General features: G+C 40.3%; 1 protein-coding gene and 1 pseudogene across 2 annotated transcripts in view; both read left to right on the forward strand.

The window, feature by feature from the left end:
* Positions 1–290: 290 nt before the first annotated feature.
* LOC145464797 (uncharacterized) overlaps positions 291–19,683 on the forward strand; it is a 101,027-nt gene continuing 81,634 nt past the window's right edge. The window contains exon 1 of the mRNA XM_081448592.1: positions 291–676. The gene's annotated coding sequence lies outside the window, so the exon portion shown is untranslated. The remainder of the gene's footprint in view (positions 677–19,683) is intronic.
* On the forward strand, positions 3,691–19,448 carry LOC145465055 (melanotransferrin-like; annotated as a pseudogene). Its single transcript, XR_014041504.1, has 8 exons — positions 3,691–3,853; positions 5,263–5,523; positions 6,470–6,906; positions 8,132–8,245; positions 12,793–13,002; positions 14,779–15,060; positions 17,181–17,441; positions 18,381–19,448. The product of XR_014041504.1 is annotated as a melanotransferrin-like (transcript).

Below are 19,683 nucleotides of genomic sequence, written 5' to 3' on the forward strand. Positions count from 1 at the left end.
ACGCAGGATCATCGAAATTGGGCAAGGTCACTCGAATATTCCCCAGTTTCAGCAGGGGCATGTTAAGGACGTTCGCGCTAATTGTTTCTGCGCAACCTTACTGCGCACGCAAATTCACACACCACGTCATGCACGAGAACGCGCGCTGAGTAATAAAATGAACAAAATGGGACAAATGGCCATTGCTATAGCTTTTCCTGGATTTAACGATCTTGCACGTTTGGTGAACCACATTTTTCCATCTTTGGATCAATCATTTTCTCTACCGACTTTCTACGTTTAGCAAAAATCAAAGGCTCCCTGAGCCAGCTCATGGATGAATAGTTGACTTTTGCCTCTGTGGCAAAATGAGTCTTTGTGCAAAACTATTCGTATGAAAATGCATGTCACCTGTACGTTCATTCTCTTGAAAATCAAGTCATTTTCATGTGAAATGTTTTGCACGAGCATTCGTTCTAAAAAAGAGGCAAACAACAACTCCGAAGTAGAACTAAAGTCTGCATATGAACCAAGTGGCCCATCAGGTCGGCACTTATCCCGGTTTCTGTAGCATGAAGCGACTAGGAGTATTTCTAATACCCCCGGATGGGATGCTAGTCGATCGCAGGGTTACTTCCACAGTATTAAATTTGCCAGTACTTATTTATACACCTGAGTTGAAAGAGGCACTGTGAGAGTTAAGTTTCTTGCTCAAGAACACAACACAATGTTCCCAGCCAGGGCTCGAGTCCGGACTGCTCGAAATAGAAAAGGAATACAAGAATCAAATAACAAGTTGTTTACACAGACAGCTTATAAATTTCAAAAAGGAAAATAATATTAATTTTGATTGAAATTGGAACATTGTTATCATATCAACTTATACATGATGTAGTGTCAAAGAATTACAACAGTCTGTTTCAAAATGAAATCATTAAATGAGAGTTCACCATATTTACCAGTCAGTCCAAAATTGACAATATAATTATGTATATGAGTCAGCAGTGCATTTTGGGTCAAAGTAAATTGGTTATGATCCTTGTTCAGTTAACATTATGAAACTGCTGTATAACAATGATTACTATTATGCAAAAATTACAATACATCATTTTGAAATTTATTTGAGACAATCAACTTGAGAATGCCAGGGCCGTCAGGAGTATTTTGCCCAATTTCACTTAAGTGAGACATGGATATTGGCAAAATCTTGTTTGGTTTAAGCTAAGTCAAACATAAACAATTTGATTGTAGCTTGTGGATAAACAGGAAATCTATAGAAAAAAAAGTATTTCCTTCAATATTATAAGAATGATTTCAGACAGTTTTGTTTCAATCATGAGCCTGAAGTGAAGGGAACGTTTTTATTTACAATTTACAAGGTTTCTTTCTATAGAACTACGTCCATGGAGAGGAGGAAGGGAAGTAACAAAGTTTTATACAAGGAGGCTCTGGCCCAAGGTCAAAGACCTATTCATTTTGCAATGTTTTTAACAGGAAAGGCTTTCCTTTCATATACGTGTAGCTTCAAGCCTGAAACCCCTTTCACAAACCTAATGCGACCCACTAGATCTTATTTCTGGAATAAATAATCAAAATTATTAATGTTTGAAATCCCTGTCCTGTTAAGTCTTATAATACCTCCAGCCTGAAAAAAAGTGCAACTTAAGTCAACTGTAGGAAGAGGTCCCCCAGCTTGGTGCAATACAATAATAAGGATACTACATATTGTAGTGCATGCAAGTAAAATAACAATAATTTTCTTTCTTGGAAACAAAAATCACGGTATTTTATTCCTATATATCTTGGTAATTGTTTGTGCTAGTCTCACTAGCAATGCAGCAATATTCAAAAGGATCGCAGATATCTCTCTGCTAATAGATTTTTGCAACGATTACAGAACATACTTATGTTGACAAGTATCAAGCAGTCTCTTCTCCATAATTCAAGTTTTGATGTCAATTTGTTTAAATCTCTCATTTCAAAGAGCAAAAAAAAAAAATCTACATCACCAGCCACCATGCGTCCGGCTTTTTGACACAATTGGACAGCATATCTTTCTCGCAAACAAATAGATCTACACAGTCTCTTGGACTTAATTTGTTCATCCATCACTGAAATATTGCGGTGTATATTTACTCAATCGTACATGTAAGTTGCCTTGCATATCATCCGTGAAGAAATTTGGTCGAACTGCATGGAATACAAAAGAAATGTAGTGTGAACGAAAACCAAAATAAAATATAAGACAATTCGAAATTTTTTTCCCTAAATATTTAAAAACAAGCTTACAAATTTCGAGCTTGCGATACTAACACAGGCAGAATTTCAACGTGTGCGTACAAAATAAAGCAATAAAGAAACAATAAAACCAAAACCTAACAAGAATTTAAGCTTACCTTAGACTACACAACGAGAGAAAGCGAGTGGAAACCATCAAATTCTCTTGCCAAGAAAAAAAGCTAATCACGATCTCACTTTCTGGCTTTGTCTTCCCAGGTGTCTTGTATCAATTCTTTGACCTCGCCGACCGTGCTGTTGTGCATGATACATGACCACAGTCATAAATACCTCTACCAACTTTCATCTAGGTGTGAGCAAAAGCCGATAGGCAAAAAAAACAACATATTTACGAAAGAAAATCACATGAAACGAAAATGGCCGACTTCAATCCGAGGTGTTCGACAAACTCGTACCCAGGCTCTCGATTTATCGGGCAAAACTGTACGCCTTTCTAGTCCCCCATCGTCAAAGAACCTTCCTAAAGACGATGTACTGAACACTCTTGGACAAAAACAATACTTAGCAGGGGAGGTAGGAAAAATTGTTTAATCCAGGTTTAATGAATAAATTAATTAGAATCGAGTGAGTGAGTGAGTGAGTGAGCGTCATCCGACTCTCTCCTAAGCTCATGGATGTTACATAACATCCACGAGCAAAAATGAAGAAAATCTATCAACTAGAAGTTTGAATTTTTTGCAAAATGCACCATCAAATTCCGTTCTTTTTAGCTCTTCGTTTATCTCTTCGACGGTTTCAAATGCCTCTTGAAGGGCTCAGTTTCGTGAAACCGTTGGTAACATTTGGAATTATGTACGCAACAGACCCACTTCTAGAAAATATGACTAAGATCGTTTACCTCCGTGGACTCACCTTCGATATTCTTAACTATAAACCCCTGTAGACAATGCTGAATTAAGTGCGCCAATTTTTCAAAATCAGGGTAGTTTTCCACACGCTTTATCTCTGAAACGAGGTCGGTAAACAGCAATTTTTTTCGGCATTTCTGACACAAGTAACTCATTATGTGACTGCAGTAACAATTAAAAAATAAACATATCGACGGGAAAAATTTCGCGCAAACGTCCTTAAGTCACATGACGCTTTAAACCAATCGCGTGCGGGCGAAAATATTTGATGGATTACAAATTTCAACATTCTCAGCCAATCTCAGAGGTAATTTCCAGCTATATCGCTTGAAAAGCACATATTTGTCTAATGCCAGTTCAGATTCTGAAACAGAAGGCAGAAATGAAGCCATTAACGGTAAAATACTACCGTTAGTGACCGTTGCCGTAATCTTCTTGTAACGCAGGTAAGGACGACGATCTCGTGCCCATCGTTAGTGAGCAGTATGGAGAGTACGGAGTGCAGTATTACGGAGTTGCTGTTGTGAAAAAGAACAATACAGGCTTCACCTTGAAGACCCTCAAAGGAAGGACGTCCTGCCACACTGGAGCACGAAGAACTGCTGGTTGGAATGTACCGGTGGGATATCTACTCCGCACAGGAATTATGGCAAAAATGCCGTGTGGGGGAGGAGGGAGCTACGATTTGAAGGCAGCGTCCAAGTTCTTCAGTAAGAGCTGTGTACCGGGTAAGGAATAGATTACTTCACCACCCAGGACAAAGGATTTGAGCTAGCCGGCAGATTAACCCCCCAGGGGTAGGCCCAGACAGATTCTGCTCAAAACATGTTAAAAAGGTGCTCAAAATATCCCCCAAAGTTGCTCAAAAGTTGCTTGAAATTGCAAAAGTTGCTTAGAAATCTTTTACAGTTGCTTGCTGAAATTGAAGAGCAGCAAGCCGGCTCTGTTTCTGTACAACAACAAAACGAGTTCAGTTACAGTTTCTTGAAGACCAAACAATAGCTCTGGACTCATCCTAGTGTTTTCTCTGGCAACTGTTGTACCTGATCATCACGGATGCCTCAATGTAATCTTCTAAGGCGCTTTCCTGCTGGGATGAAAGGTTGCTGAGCAGACTAAATATCCTCTCGGCGCGGCAGAGGCAGGTCTGGGTTGGACGAGGAGTATTTTCTTTACAAGGGAAGCCCTGGATTGGATCTCTTAGTCTTTGATGTTGTTCTTCATCGGATTCTCCATTGTCAGAAGAAAGCGCCTTTTTGAGTTGGGTGTACCATATTTGGAATGTTAACACAGGATACCCATTCTGGAAATGGGTCACATCCGGCATTTCCATATTTGGGATCTATAAACACAAGATACCGATCAAAACGCAAGAGAATTTCTAAAGAAAACGTGTTAAAATATCAGTTACTTATGAATGTGATTTCGAAACAGTGAAAATATGCCAAAAATATGCCACCTTTTGCAAAAGATGCTCTAAATCTGCTCACTCTCCGAAAGTTGCTCAGAATCGAAAAAGGTGCTCAAAATCGTAAAAGGTGCTCAAAAGTTGCTAAGCAGAATCTAGGCCTACCCCGGGAGGGCGGGGGGGGGGTGCCTCCTATATAAAAAGGATGGGGTGCTCGTCGTACCTTTCAGGGGTTAAAAAAGGGGTTTTGGTACCTGTCAGGGCGTTCAGCCTCAAAAGGTTCACAGCGGGAACTTTCGCGGCACCTTTTAGCGTATTGAGCCGAAAAAAAATATGACAGGAGATGTGTTTTTCTAGAATTGATATCTCTTAGGGGTCCAAAGAATTTCAAGTCATGCCCACAAAACAGGACCTTAGTACCTCTTAGAGGTGCTATTCAAAATTTCTGACGAGCATCCCTGGCCTTTTTATAAAGGACTTCCCCTCTCCCCCCCCCCCCCCCGCCGGGATTAAGAAATCGTGTTGTGACCATATCGAAGATATGGTTTTCTTAAGCCGGCCACGAAATGGTGCGACGAGCACCCCGGTCCTTTTTATATGGGAATCCCTTCCGAGGGCAAACTCGAGTGTTACTGAGTATTACCCTGGTGTTACTGTGCCCTATAGTAAGGAAATGGGGAACCACACTGCGCGGAAGCAAAGACAACTTAGTTTCGTTTTGTTTGTTAGGGGCTGATGTTTTGTTAGGGAATGAAGCCTCCAAATACAAAAACCTATGTGAACTCTGTGCTGGTACAGGCGAAGACAAATGCTCGAAAGACTCGAGCAAGAATAAATACGTAGGCTACCATGGAGCGTTCATGTGTATGGGAGACGGAAAGGGTGACGTGGCCTTTGTGAAGCACACAACTACACAAGAGATGGTAGCTGCTGGAGGATACGGAGTAGTGGATGATTATGAGTACCTATGCAGAGACGGAACTAGAATAAGTAAGACGTTTATTTAAGAAATAAAGAAGCTAAGCCGTGTATTACACTGTAATAGAACACGACGGGCATTTAAGAACACGAGGAAAATGTAGAAAACACTCGCCTGCGGCTCGTGTTTTCTACATTTCTCGAGTGTTTTATCACAGTAAGTGTTTTATCACAGTGTAATACACGGCTTAGCCTTCTTCATTTGCTTTATGATATAGGCGAAAAACAATAAAACATGCTTTTTCTATGCGTTACACTACGATAAAACATGGGTTTTTGGCCAATCAGAGCGCGCGCAGGGTCCTACCTATATTATAAAGCAAGATATAAGGTCTCTTGACAAGCCTCATATTACCCTTATAGTCCTATGCCTTTCAGTGCAAAATGCTGCAAACTTTAAAACATGGAAATTTCGTTGTACGAAGTAATGAGAATTCGAAACAGTCACTGTAGCTGTAGCTACTTTTTACAACAAATTATATAATACACTCTTTTTTAATATAAGAATATTGTTTTCCTGGCCCAGGCTGAATGTTCTCAGTTTTCTGCCGATTTTAGGCCGAAAATATTCTTGTGAATAGTTCTTAGATTCTGGCGTATGGCATTTCGGTTTTATCGACTTTGATGGCGTTGAAGTAATTATAGAGCCAGACTGCAGCCTGCTATGCCACACATGACTTCTTGCAGACATGTTATTAGCATCGAATATACGGCTTGCGCTGTTACGTTTCGTTACTTTTTTGCTATTTTTGCCGTTTAGAGGAAGGAATAATTTTATTCGGTTTAATAAAAAACATAGGATTGCATTGCATCTACAAATTTTCAACGCACAAAATTACATTTTTTTCAAAATCTCAGCCTTGGGTTTATTCTTATAATAGCCTTGATATTCTTATAAAGTACATTCTTATAGCAAAAACAAAATGAGTGTATCACATGATTGGTGCTCTTTTAACAGGCGTTGCTGGCAAAGCCCATGAAAGTTGCAATCTTGGCAATAATCCCGGGCATGCAGGGTCACAAGAAAAGACAACACCAACATCGACGACATCATTACGATTTTAACAACCATGAGCGACAGGTACGGTAGCAATCAGAAAGATTGGAAGAATTTCCAGCTGTTCAACTCCACTAGTTACTCCAAGTACGGGATTGTCTCCAATATGCTTTTCAAAGATTCCACCACAGAGCTGAAGGCCATTCCAAGCGAGAGGCGAAACTACAATGATTACCTTGGTAATGATTACGGCCAAAACCGGGAGGCAATGGCGTCATGTACTACCGCACCCACGGTGTCCACTTCGTGCACAGTCGCTCCAATCACGTGCATACGAGAGGGTTTGTATGTATTACGTAATATTAGTTATGACCGGTCAGTAAAAAGCACGGACTACAGTTGGTAGGCCGCATTTAGTCCGTAGTCCGCGTTTTATGCCTGAGTCCATATTTTATACCCAGTCCGTAATGCTTAGTCCGCGTTTTATACCTAAGTCCGTGTTTCATGCCTGGTCCGTAGACTGCAGTCCGCAGTCCGCAGTCCGCAGTCCGCAGTCTGCAGTCCATGTTATATACTGACCGTGTAAATCGACTCAAACGATGCCCGTTCCGTCGGTATGCGAGACGACGTGCTTTTATCATCAAAACTAGGACAATGTTATTCTGTTTACGAACACGACTTTGAATCGCCTTGGCTTTGGGGGAACAGCTACAGGGCATTTTCACTTCCGAAACAATGAAACGGAGGACATGTTTGCGTACAATACAATCCTGTGGGAGTTGAACACTTTTCCTATGTAACTTGAACACTTTCGTTGGGTTTATGTTACATAATTTGCGCTCAGAAATCTAGGCCAGCAAAGTGAAACTACATATTTCCTCCTTTGATTTATTCAGCTGAAAGCAGTGTTGGTTTTGGTCGAATTAGAAATAGAAGAGGGTACACAACACGCAGCCAAACTACAGCTTTCTGTTCGTACGAAAAATCGTACACATTTCGTGAAGACATGTCTACAACGTTTTTAAATGCCATTAACACAGACTTCGACCTTAGAATAAACAAGTTATCCGCTACAGTCCACAATAAAAGCTACCTCGACTCTCGAAAATCCGCAATATTGCATAACACTCGAAAGAAAGCACATGGACGAACATGGAGATGATGTCATTCGCCTCTGAAGAAATTTTGGGGTGTTAAATTAGTGTCCACAGAAAGATACATGCACAAAACTCGAATTTTTCTGCATCACCCGATTAGAACTAAGTTCTGTCGAACGCAATCAATGGAAGGTGGAAAATCGAGTAAGAATCGCGGAAATTAAATCTAGTGTGAAGCGCAAAGCCAGATTACGTGATTCCATGATAAGCGCACCAGCTCTTAGCTGAAACGTCAATTTGCTATTTTATCTATTAACAGAAATTTGTCACAAACTCTCAGTTACTCCACCAGTTGCCCCCTTCTCGTCCTCAGCTCACTGCTACTTGTTTTTAAATGCCAACTACGTGACCAAGAGAAACGGAGTCTTTTGGCCATAACCCCTGTTTATTGGGCTGAGACTGACTTTTGTCCCTGAGTGACAGCTTTAGCGTAAAACTTCCGCAACGCATTAATTAGCTCTGTAAGACTGGTGTCACTTTCACTCAAAGGCGTTGTCTGGCTGCTTCAACAGTTCTGCAGAGATGGCAAAAACTTTGCTCGCTTTCCTGGCCCTGCTGACAATCCAATACGCATTTGCAGGTGAGGAAATCTAAAACTTGTGAATCGTATTTGAAATCCTGTGTACTGGGCTGTTGATTGCAACTGAAAACTTCTTCCGTCGACCGTTTCAGCCGTTCAAGCTTCCTTGACAGCTAGCTGCTTCCATCCCTCATTTGTATAGTATCAGTTTTGTGTTTGCATTTATAGGCTTTCCTTTTGTCCTCTCTCTGTCCGCGTTGCATATTCTGTTTGATCCCCTTTCCTTTCCCTAGCGACGCTAGTCGTACTACTAACTTAAGTCTGAGATTTGTCGATTCTTGAGCCTGTCAACGAAGCTGCGCACAATTCTTGCGGACCTCCCAACATTGATATCATAGACAATGATTCTTAGTTGCTATCGATCTCAATTTTCTCCTACAGCAGATACTGCATCACCAGAAAATAATCATGTTTCCTTTTGGTGGTTTCTTTCTTGTCTGTCGAGACAAATAGGCGGACTTAAACTTTAGGCAAAAGGTTTATGCGTGGCATAGCGACAAACCCTGACGGCGAAGTTGTTCTTCATTGAGCTGAGGCATGTCCGTTGACAACGGTCCCTTACGGAATTGGAAACGTAAAAACCAGGTTCCAGATTTTACTGAGAACGTGATCACGACTGAGCCGACAATGGCAAAGATTTGATGCTGCACTTTGAACACTTTCGTGCTGTGTCAATGAAGTGTTCATGACGAAAATTGTTTTAATCCGTTTTATGTACCTTATGTCTGTAGCTTCTTTACATCCACTATTCGCAGAAGCGTCTATGTATCTATTTTGTTTTGAATTTTGAATGATATTCATGCACTTTTTCTACACATTTTCGGTACAGTTTTGGTACTAATATAAAAAAACAGTCACGAAACTCTATGTCAAGTAGTCACGTGCAGTAGTTATTTTTGATTTTAGCTTCTTTTCTGCTTAAGGATGGCTGAAAGACAAATTGTAGGGAACTGACTTCAAACTTGCATGTGTATTCTCTCTTTTGCGTTAACTAGAAGGTTTAAAACTTGAAAATCGTAATGACTTGGAGAATGAAGAATGTACACATTTTTGCAATTAAGCATTATATTCGGTGAAAGGCGTCCAAGTATTGTTAAGGGATTGACTTGTTACACCCACGCCTCGCTCTTTGATTGGCTATTGGCCGACCTGGCCGCGATTGGAAGGTGGCGTGATATGTCTGTAACTTAAGAAAACTGTCTCGTCTGCTGGTGCCACGCCATTCTGAAATATTGTTTAAAATGACTCCGGAAACGAACGATTTTTGTACCATTTTTAAAATTTCGTTTGCTGGAGAGCCTTACGAACCCAGAAATGCACAGGGGATAAAATAAAAGTGCACCTGTGGAACTCCTGTTCGGATGAATCACGACAAAATTAAGATAATTTTAGGCTCGGTATTTTGAAGTCAAACATGTTGAGCCGGGCGGCCATCCCATAAAATGTTTCGTTTGCGGTCCCCTCTGACTTGTAAAAGCGAGACAGTCGGTTGAAGGATAACTTTATAAAAATCAAGAGATGAAATAAAAATAACGCTCACCAAAGAAATATTGACGAAATATGCGCCCAACTGCGCGAAGAGGATTGAGTGAGTGCGTGTAATTTCAAACGTGACCCCGTGTCTGCCATCTTGTATCGCAGCCAATATCACTCCACCCAAAAGTTGTTCGAAAACGTCGTTTAATATAACCACTGATTTTGATTTCAGAGACAAAGATGTACGTGAGGCGTATTAAACTTGAAAACATCCGAAAAAACAGGGAGCGCGCAATTAATCGAAACTTTGTTTTAATTTGCTTTTTTTTAACTTCTTTGAAAGAGTAACTGGGTCGGTCGGGCAGTGTGAAACGAAATATTTTGGAGGATGACCTTGCTCTAAAAACAAGAAAATTTTATTGTGGCTTAGTTCGTTTTTTTTTTTTTTTAATTCCTTGAGTGATCGTGACAATGGTCAGCATGAGCCTCATCTATTTCTGGCTTACTTTTCAAAGGTATCCCATAGAAAGCTCATACCAAAAGTGGTACCAAAACGATTTTAAACCCAAAATGATAGAACGGAAATACCCGTTCCTCCAGTATCCCCGACGGGTATCCTAGGCAGAACCAACAACAAGTGTCTAACAACCGTCACAGTAAAAATTCAACATTCATGAAATTCAAAAGCAACTTAGCTTAGTCACCACTGTTCTCAATGAATCTTTGTTTATGTATTCGTGCGGTTTTGCATAGTCGCTGAACTTGCGTGACCTTCCGATCCTTTAAAGGAATCTGATCTTGTTTGGTGAAAGATTCAATACCCACTCCTAATTGGCTTTGGTCTCTCGAGCCCGACTATCTTTAACCAAATGTCACTTTTAGCTGGCATTTTGACATTATCTTTTGGCTGGCGCGCAAAGAGGACGTTGAGGAAGACAAAACAATAGGCCATTGAAATTTTTTATGATTTCTGTGAGACTCTTTAAAATGAGAAAACATACTTGATGTTCATCTCAGCTTCTTTCAAATGATAGGTGAATAACGGCGGGGATTTTACAGTTGTCACAAAGCTGATAAGTAATGGTAATAGGACTGAGTGGAGTCCAATTCGATCTGTTATCATAAGAGTGATAACAAAATCGGACGACCGCACAGCGGGAGTCCGATTTGTTTATCACGAGTATGATTACAGAGTCTTATTACCAATAAATCATAAAAATTACAATTTCCGAGAAAAGAAGAATAGCTAAGTTTTGAAAGTAGGGGGAAAATTGCATAAAATACCTACAAAGGAGATGTAAACATTCTAAGGCCACCGCGCCTCCTACCAGCAAGTAGGCGCCAAAAACACTAAAGCGCGCGCGCGCGCGCGCGCACTTAACTACAACTTTGAATGTGATTGGTTGATTTAAACTACAACTTTGAATGTGATTAGCTTATTGAACTGTCCAATAACAAACTGTCCGATAACAATTTGGCAAGTGAATTAGTGGAAAATAGGAGTTTTTTAAACCAATCACAATCGAGGAAATTGTAATTTTTATGATTAAAAATTTTAAGAGTTTATATGGTTTTGGGGGACGCTGTCTCAACATTAGATATGTTTGAATGGATTTTGAACCATGTTTCAAGGTCTATAACTTGGTCTCTGTTCACCCTGAAAGCATCAAACTTGGTCAAATGACTACTCTCAACGTGATCTTTCACGTGGAAGTGTCAGTTTATCGATTAGTTAAAATTTGAAACTCGCCCCAGTTCCCTACGCAATTTTGGAATGGCCTATGGCGCATCAGAACGATGTATGCCACGCGTTAAGCCTGGTGGTGCGTTTTAGTTTAAGCAAAGCTTCTACATCATTGTCATCATCATCACCAGTCCTCATCGCGCCATCGGACGCATAAGGCCTTCTGTACATTGTTACATATCTCTTTTGAGTCTTTCTCGTCGGGGCGCATTATCATTTCTGGAAGTTGTGTTTGCGATTCTAAGGTCTGACGGGCCTTAAAAATGATACTTTTAAAGCTATTTTGTCGTCTCTCTTCAAACTGTCCTTTTCATTTATCTATGTTAGAAATCTTTGGCTGATCAGCCTCTCATTTCATTCTCACCTGGGTGAATGACATCTATGTCCGTCACCTAGCCCTTCCCCGATTATGCTAGCATTTTTCTAAATCATTATTTAGCATAACTTTGGTCTAGATTTCAGCGCTCAAAAGATTTTAAATGCTAAATTTTAGAATTCAAAAGCTTTGTGATGATTTGTTTTTGTGTTTGAGAAAAGGATTTCGATTCTGTAACTGTAACTATGAACTGAGTGCGCTTGAACTGACTCGAAACGTCTGGACCTAGCTGGTCGGCGGATAACTTTCAGAGGCCGTTCACACGCTTGCTCAAACAAGATGGCGTCGGCCAGTGCCACGCCATCTTCTCGTAACTTGCAGGTCATAGAAGGAAGTTTTGTATCAGAAGTTTTATAAACGAACAATTCAGTTGATCATAAGCACACATGATGCCTGAGTTTGTACGTTTTACTGGAAATAAAACAAGGCATTTTCTGGCACCAAAGTAGCATTATTTTGAGAATCGAGCATAATTTGAGCATTTTGGCTTAAAACGGGAATTGCTAGGAGCATGAAATGCCAGTTTTACTAGCATAATCGGAAAAGGCCCACCGCCACCAGCTCGAGCTAGAGACTATGATCTCTGTTTATTTTTTTTTATTTTCATAGATAGCCCCTTCTTCTTCTTCTTCTTTGCGAACACCCCCCCCCCCTCCCCCCGCCCCCTTGGTGACCAGCCCAAACAGGCTCAATAGTTCAGTGTTCAAATTTTTGTAATATAATGGTAGCAATTACGTGTAATCTTTGGGAATATTTCAATTTGCCATAGCGCGACACAAGTCACCACTATCTTCGTAGAGTTGCCCACAAGCTGTAATAAATAGCCTAAACTCGCAGTCCAAAATAGTCTTGTTTAACTGAACAAGTCGGTAAAACAGTATTACCGACTTTAACCAAACAATTGTGGTACTATGTGTTCAAGTGATCAGTTTTGAAAATAATCTTTTTCAGAATCGATCGGCTTCAAATGGTGTGCCTTGCCGAAAGAAAAGGATAAGTGTTTGGACTTCATAAAATATGCTAACATTACTGCACGAAATGTAAGTCTGGAAGTGGCTGTTGAGTGTGTCGATGCAAGCACCCATGAAGAATGCATAGAAAAGATCAAGAGTGGCCAAGCTGACCTGGTCACACTAGATGGCGGGGATTTGTACGAAGCAGGTAAGTTATGACATTTTGGCGTCAATGATTGTTTTGGAAGCGAAGCTGGAAGCAGAACGATTTTATTGCTGGTTTTCAGTGTCACGCCATTCAAAATAGATCAAAATAAGAATCAAAACCGTTCAATAGATAAAGTCCAGAATCTTAGAAAAGAAAGAAAGTAAATATGCAAAGACTCTCGCCAAGATTCAGGTCACAGCAATTTTTCTTATGCAAGATATGCGGAGAAACTTTTTACCCAAATTTATAGAGATTTGTACGGAGATGCCATGCTGGTGCCCATCCAGATGGGCACCAACATGGCGGCCGGAAACCAAAAGAAACATCTGTCACTGAGTTTTGTTACAAAAGTGTGAATTTATCTCTCGAGGAACTCAAAGACATTAAAATAACACTTTTTCTAATGCAAGAACAGTTCGGATAGCCAAATTACCCGAATTAAGTCACATTTTTAACCAACATGACAGCTCTCTCGGCCGTCATGTAAATGCCGCGTCACGCAAAAGCTCAGAAATTCAAGCGTAGTCTATCACAAAACCAAGAACCCATTCGGAGCAAAAATTTTTATGACTATTAGTTTTCAACTGCTTTTATATATTATGGAAGTAAAATGTCAGGAGGATCAATGGTTTTGTAGTTTGAATTTTAGTGACGTCATGTGAAAACCGGCAATTCCAAACATTATGCCATTCACTGCCTCGAGACTACACTATGGTTTGAAACTACGTCACGAAAGGCTTCAAAAGTTCAACCTACCTTCTTTTTTTAAGCTGATCAGATGTTTTTAAAGCGAAATGGGGGCTGTGTTTATTATTGTTCAAATATGTTTTGCAACACGCAGGATCTTGGACAATGGGCAAGGTCACTCGAATATTCCCCAGTTTCAGCAGGGGCATGTTAAGGGCGTTCGCGCTAATTGTTTCTGCGCAACCTTACTGCGCACGCAAATTCACACGCCACGTCATGCACGAGAACGCGCGCTGAGTAATAAAATGACCAAAAATGGGGAAAATGGGCATTGCTATAGCTTTTCCTGGATTTAACGATCTTGGACGTTCGGTGAACCACATTTTTCCATCTTTTTATAAATCATTTTCTTTACCGATTTTCTACGTTTAGCAAAAAAAATGAAGAAAATCTATCAACTAGAAGTCCGAATTTTTTGCAAAATGCACCATCAAATTCCGTTCTCAGCTCTTCGTTCATCTCTGCGACGGTTTCAAATGCCTCTTGAAGGGTTCAGTTTCGTGAAACCGTTGGTAACATTTGAAATTATTTCCGCAACAGACCCACTTCTAGAAAATATGACTAAGATCGTTTACCTCCGTTGACTCACGTTCGATATTTTAACTATACACCCCTGTAGACCATGCTGAATTAAGTGCGCCAATTTTTCAAAATCAGGGTAGTTTTCCACACGCTTTATCTCTGAAACAAGGTCGGTAAACCGCAATATTTTTGGCATTTCTGACACAAGTAACTCATTATGTGACTGCAGTAAAAATTAAAAAATATACATATCGACTAGAAAAATTTCGCGCGAACGTCCTTAAGTCACGTGACGCTTTAGACCAATCGCGTGCGGGCGAAAATATTTGATGGATTACAAATTTCAACATTCTCAGCCAATCTGAGAGGTAATTTCCAGGTATATCGCTTGAAAAGCACATGGTTGTCTAATACCAGTTCAGATTCTGAAACAGAAGGCAGAAATAAAGCCATTAACGGTAAAATACTATCGTTAGTGACCGTTGCCGTAATCTTCTTGCAACGCAGGTAAGAATCACGATCTCGTGCCCATCGTTGGTGAGCAGTATGGAGAGTACGGAGTGAAGTATTACGGAGTTGCTGTGGTGAAAAAGAACAATAAAGGCTTCACCTTGAAGACCCTCAAAGGAAGGACGTCCTGCCACACTGGAGCACGAAGAACTGCTGGCTGGAATGTACCGGTGGGATATCTACTCCGCACAGGAATTATGGCAAAAATGCCGTGTGGGGGAGGAGGGAACTACGATTTGAAGGCAGCGTCCAAGTTCTTCAATAAGAGCTGTGTACCGGGTAAGGAATAGATTTCTTCCCTACCCAGGACAAAGGATTTGAGCTAGCCGGCAGATTAACCCCCTGGGGTAGGCCTAGACAGATTCTGTTCAAAAAAATGTTAAAGAGTTGCTCAAAATATCCCCAAAAGTTGCTCAAGAGTTGCTTAAAATTGCAAAAGTTGCTTAGAATTTTTTTTATAGTTGCTTGCTGAAATCGAAGAGCAGCAAGCTGGCTCTGTTTCTGTACAACAACAAAACGAGTGCTTTCAGTTCAGTTACAGTTTCTTGAAGACCAAGCAATAACTCTGCACTCATCCTAGTGTTTTCTCTGGCAACTGTTCTACCTGATCATCACGGGTGCCTCAATGTAATCTTCTAAGGCACTTTCCTGTTGGGATGAATGGCTGCTGAGCAAACTAAATACCCTCTCGGCGCGGCAGAGACAGATCTGGGTTGGACGAGGAGTATTTTCTTTACAAGGGAAGCCCTGGATTGGATCTCTTAGTCTTTAATGTTGTTCTTTATCGGATTCTTCATTGTCAGAAGAAAGCGCCTTTTTGAGCTAGTTGTACCATATTTGGAATATTAACACAGGATACCCATTCTGGTAATGGGTCACATCCGGCATTTCTATATTTGGAATCTATCAACACAAGATACCGATCAAAACGCAAAAGAGTTTTTAGTGAAATTCTTGTGAATTTCTACAGAAAACGTGTTAAAATATCAATTACTTATGAATGTGATTCAGTTAGTGAAAATATGCCAAAAATATGCTAACTTTTGGAAAAGATGCTGTAAAGTTGCTCACTCTCCGAAAGTTGTTCAGAATCGTAAAAGGTGTTCAACCTCAAAGGTTGCCGAGCAGAATCTGTCTAGGCCTACCCCACCCGGGGGGGGGGGGGGGTTTGACTGATATGTAAAGGGATGAATGCTCGCCGTATCTTTCAGGGGTTAAAAAAAGCGGTTTGGTACCTGTCAGGGTGTTCAGCCTCAAAAGGTTCACAGCGGGAACTTTCGCGGTACCTTTTAGGGTATTGAGCCGAAAAAAATATGACAGGAGATGTGTTTTTCTAGAATTGATATCTCTTAGGGGTGAAAAGAATTTCAAGCCATGCCCACAAAACACGACCTTAGTACCTCATAGAGGTGCTATTCAAAATTTCTGACGAGCATCCCCGGCCTTTTTATAAAAAACTTTCTCCCCCCCCCCCCTCCCCGGTTAAGAAATCGTGTTGTGACCATATCTTTTCTTAAGCCGCCCACGATCCCGACAAACTAGTTGCCTTTGACTGAGACAAAACTACAATTCATGTCTGATCCGAACTAAGAAGCTGTGTCAATTTTAAGGCTTACAGGTTCTTACACAATAGTGGTTTAATTTTAGGATTTTAGTCGATTCTTGGTTACTAACGTACGTACTTGTGGAATGAAAGTCGAGAATACCGGCATAAAGACTAAGTGATCAAGTGAGAGTCATCGACAAGGATTTGAGGCCGGCTTACCAAACCCTTAAGCACATGAAAGATAGTTTTCGTCATTTTCACCGAGACAAAGAAGGTAAAAGTTCCTTCTTTGGGCGCTGCGGAAAATAAGGCCACAAAATTTCCCCGGCGAAAAATTCCATGTAAAAAGGACGGGAGTGCTCGTGGGAAATTTCGAAAAGAATCCCCAAGAGGTACAAAGATGCTATATTGTGGGCGTGGTTTGAACCTTTTTTTTTTTTACTCCTGAGAGGCACCAATTTTCAAACAACACATAGACTGACATTTTCATAATTTTTAATTGCGTTGACAACGATTGCTTCGAATACCTTCTATTCGTAAATTTGATTATCAAATATATCTCCTGTCGTATTTTTTTCGTCTCAATCAGTTCTATATAGGTCCCCAAAAGGTACCATAAAAGCTCCTGCTGTGGACTTTATGAGGCTAAACACCTCAGGAGGTACCAAAACATCTTTTTTAACCCCTAAATGGTACGAAGAGCACCCCTGTCCTTTTTATATGGGAGTCCTTCCCGAGGGAAAACTCGAGTGGTACTGAGTATTACCCTGGTGTTACTGTGCCATATAGTAATTAAATGGGGGACCACACTGCTCGGAAGCAACGACAACTTAGTTTCGTTTTTATTTGTCAGGGGCTAATGTTTTGTTGGGGGATGAAGCCTCCAAATACAACAACCTATGCGAACTCTGTGCTGGTACAGGTACAGACAAATGCACGAAAGACTCGAGCAAGAATAAGTACGTAGGCTACCATGGAGCGTTCATGTGTATGGGAGACGGAAAGGGTGACGTGGCCTTTGTGAAGCACACAACTACAAAAGAGGTGGTAGCCGCTGGACGATATGGAGTAGTGGATGATTATGAGTACCTATGCAGAAACGGAACTAGAATAAGTAAGATGTTTATTTAAGAAATAAAGAAGCCTAAGCCGTGTATTACACTGTGATAAAACATGACGGGCATTTGAGAACACTCGAGAAATGTAGAAAACACGAGCCGCAGGCGAGTGTCTTCTACATTTCTCGAGTGTTTTATCACAGTGAGTGTTTTATCACAGTGTAATAAACGGCTTAGGCTTCTTCATTTGCTTTATGATATAGGCGAAAAACAATAAAACATGCTTTTTCTATATTTTATACTCCGATAAAACATGGGTTTTTGGCCAATCAGAGCGCGTGCAGGGTCCTACCTATATTATAAAGCAAGATATAAGGTCTCTTGACAAGCCTCATATTGCCCTTATAGTCGTATGCCTTTCAGTGCAAAATGCTGCAAACTTTAAAACATGGAAATTTCGTTGTACAAAGTAATGAGAATTCGAAACAGTCACTGTAGCTGTAGCTACTTTTTATAACAAATTATATAATACACTCTTTTTTTATATAAGAATATTGTTTTTCTGGCCCAGGCTGAATGTTCTTATTTTTCTGCCGATTTTAGGCCGAAAATATTCTTGTGAATAGTTCTTAGATTCTGGCGTATGGCATTTCGGTTTTACTGACTTTGATGGCGTTGAAGTAATTATGGAGCAGCCTGATATGCCACACATAACTTCTTGCAGAAATGTTGTTAGCATCGAATATACGGCTTGTGCTGTTACGTTTCGTTACTTTTTTGCTATTTTTGCCGTTTAGAGGAAGGAATAATTTTATACGGTTTAATAAAAAACATAGGATTGTATTGTATCTACAAATTTTCAACGCACAAAATTACATTGTTTTCAAAATCTCAGCCTTGGGTTTATTCTTATAATAGCCTTGATATTCTTATAAAGTACATTCTTATAGCAAAAACAAAATGAGTGTATCACATGATTGGTGCTCTTTTAACAGGCGTTGCTGGCAAAGCCCATGAAAGTTGCAATCTTGGCAATAATCCCGGGCATGCAGTGGTCACAAGAAAAGGCAACACCAACATCGACGACATCATTAAGATTTTAACAACCATGAGCGACAGATACGGTAGCAATCAGAAAGATTGGAACAATTTCCAGCTGTTCAACTCCACAAGGTACTCCAAGTACGGGAATGTCTCCAATATGCTTTTCAAAGATTCCACCACAGAGCTGAAGGCTATTCCAACCGAGAAGCGAAACTACGATGATTACCTTGGTAAAGATTACGGCCAAAACCGTGAGGCAATGGCGTCATGCAATGGTACATCCACTACTACTACTACCATAGCCGCGCCGACTTCCATTTCGTGCACAGTCGCTCCAATCATCGAACTTGTGCTGCTTGGCGCTGCTCAGCACTTTTTGTAGAATGAGAAAACGAAACCTGGCGCATCTCATGTGTATGTGTCAGTTGTTAGATTAGTTGATTAGAGATACCTACATTGTGGATCTGCTTAGCTGTTTTACTGCCTAATGCGCGGGCTTTCCATAGTACAAATAAAGTGTGTGGGAGTGTTACAAATGAATAGAATTTTTCAGGTAAAACAATCGACGTTTTGAATACTGATTCTTCATTAGGCTAACTATCTGAGTGCATAGTCCGTCATGACCGGTACTTCCGATCACGTCACGCGATGCTATTTCGGAGAAGCATTGCGTGACCTTCCGATGGCAGAGCTGTGCGTAATTCGTCTTATTTCAATCCGGTTCACTACGTTTTGCTCCTTCGTATTGCATTGAGTCTGCAATGCGTAGATGACATATTGAATTAGGATACACAGCAGGATACATTTCAAAGAGTAATGAAGGGCCAGGTTGAAAATAATGGAAGATAGAGGGATAGAAATGTGTTTTTATTGTAAGCAAAAGCTGTAGCCGAGAGCCTTGAGTGAAAAGGAGTAACGAGTCCGTCGCAGAAATTGATAAAACGCAGCTAAACTTATTGTTAAATGTACTGGCTATGCTTCTGAAGAAAAGTAGAAAAATAAAAATCATTTATGCATTTTTAGGTTTACTGTTGTTTATTGGGGAGCTCTTAGAGATTCAAGAAGTATGTAAACAGGCTGCTGCACGTTTGCAACTCCTAGCTTGGTTGATTTTTTTTTTATCTATTATTCTTACTGTCTGTTTTTAATGAAACATGGTTTTCGTGTCCTTTAGTAATTCTATTTCATACAATCTTTCCCACTTTCTTTTCGATTATTGTTTATTTTTCTATGTTGGCGATTGATTGTCCATTT

The sequence above is a fragment of the Orbicella franksi genome, chromosome 13 (assembly GCF_964199315.1).
Source record: "Orbicella franksi chromosome 13, jaOrbFran1.1, whole genome shotgun sequence".
NCBI lineage: Eukaryota > Metazoa > Cnidaria > Anthozoa > Scleractinia > Merulinidae > Orbicella > Orbicella franksi.